This window comes from Centruroides vittatus, unplaced genomic scaffold, assembly GCF_030686945.1.
Source record: "Centruroides vittatus isolate TY-2023 unplaced genomic scaffold, ASM3068694v2 contig_241, whole genome shotgun sequence".
NCBI lineage: Eukaryota > Metazoa > Arthropoda > Arachnida > Scorpiones > Buthidae > Centruroides > Centruroides vittatus.
This window is the reverse complement of record NW_027121517.1, coordinates 61,763-63,782: the sequence shown is the minus strand read 5'-3', so window position 1 is coordinate 63,782 and position 2,020 is coordinate 61,763.

Here is a 2,020-nt window from a genome sequence, read left to right as displayed (position 1 = left end):
TATTTTACAGAAAATCAGAATTCACTTTTTGGTGGAGCGTCTAATTTACGGCATTAAAACGACGTTTAACGCGAGGATAAAGTACGGTCGTGGGATAAATTCTGACCAGATCGAAGCGACTTTAATGCACGAGGAAACGGAGGCAATTCGAAAGGATAAATCGAGTTTACAGATCGAGTTTCTTCTGACTCAGCCACGCGTTTAACGACAGCTTAAAAAGCGCTTTTAAGAAGCTAGTCGAACAAACTAATGGGTAGTCTGACGGTACAAAGTCTAGTTCTCGAGTGTGGATGCGCGGGTTCGAGTCCGCGGGAAACTCGATGACGAAAACTCTGGCGGATTGCTTCTTTGATTCCCTCGTGGAAAGGAGAAATCGAAGATCTGAGAATTTCCTTTTTATTCTTCTTTTTTACTTTTCTGGCTTTTATAACAGAACACGGGAAAGTGTTGTAATCATCTCGAATTTTAATTTTCTTGTTACTTTTCCGGTTGTTTTAAAGTAACGCGGGTTACATTTCCGACCGTTATGATATATTATTATAATCGTGTCATAGTGACTCTCCGGGGTTTTACAATCGTGATGTTTGGACGATTCTGAAGTCGAAAAAGTCCAAAAACTCATCCCCGAAATATGTGTGTAGGCAGTGGTGATATTCGGCGGGTTCGCATAGGTTTGGCCAAACCCGTTTTTGAAATTTTCAGTTTTCCGAACCTTGTTAAACACACGGAACATTTCTCAGTGGTTTTGTTTTTTTTTTTTAAATATATTAAAATATACGTAATACTCTGTAATACAACTAAACTAGAGCCTTATACCCCGTTCGCACCGAACATTTCAATCTAGATTGCGAGCGAGGTCGGAGACTTTGTCTCGGTGCGATCTCTCTCGACCGTTTCAATCTCGACCGAAACGAGGTTTAATCGCGCTCGATTCGAGAGAGTTCTGAAATCTAGATCCAGTCATAAGAGAGATCCCACAATCTCACGCGCGCGAGATAATACAAGATGGCTGTGGAAGACGTGTCGGGCTATGGACAGCGAAATAAAAAGGATATTGTATTACGAGAGATGATGACGTCTGTCCACTATGAGTAGTGCCATTCGGGGTGAAAAATTTCTCTGCCTAAAAGAAAAAGAAAAGAAAAAAGGTAGACAGCACTAATATACTATTGTTACCTGGTCTTCGCCAGGCCTCGTGACGTTCCAAATACGCCACTGATTATTAGATATATCGCGAGAAAAGGTATTGCATTTATTTCTAGCCAAAACTTCCATTTCGTTTGTCGGTGATTGTCAGGGACAAATTTTCTGCTAGCGAACCCTTTGTTAACTATTTCCAATATCACCACTGCGTGTATGTGTTGGTGTGTATTTCGTAATATATCGGGATCGCACGGTAAATTTTGCACGGTAGGGACGTATATAAAGGGCATTGATGCTATTAAATTTTAATTATGAAAGGCCGACCGGAAGAAGCAATAGACGGATGTGTGAAGCTTCGGAAATGGGTCTAGAATTTGTGCAAAAAGGAAAAGACATTTTTTTTAATTGTTTTTGAATAGAAGCAAATAATAATAGTTATTATTATAACAAATTAATGTTGTAACAAAATCCATCAACAAGAAAAAAAAGGGAAAACGAAAAATGAATATTACATGTCCATAAAAAAACATGTCTGTAGAAATTTCCGAGAAAGTCAGACTTTTCAGGTTGAAACAATAGATGAATTTGAGTACTTAGATCGAACATCGTCGATAGGAGTCGAAATCGTCCGTCGACGTTGACTCATCCAATGACCTGAGTTCCTTCCGATCTCGTTACAATTCGTAACGAAGGGGGGGGGACCAATTGGAGAGCGGAGGCAAGTCGGCATCGACCTATCGGAGTGTTCGATCTGAGACTCAAAGGAAAGTTATAAAAACCTTAAGAAAAAAGGGATGTGACGTTCTCTCAGTTATTGGTCCTGTTCGACAACGGAAAGTTGATCGACGTTTTGGGATAGAATTTCGCCATCTCATCC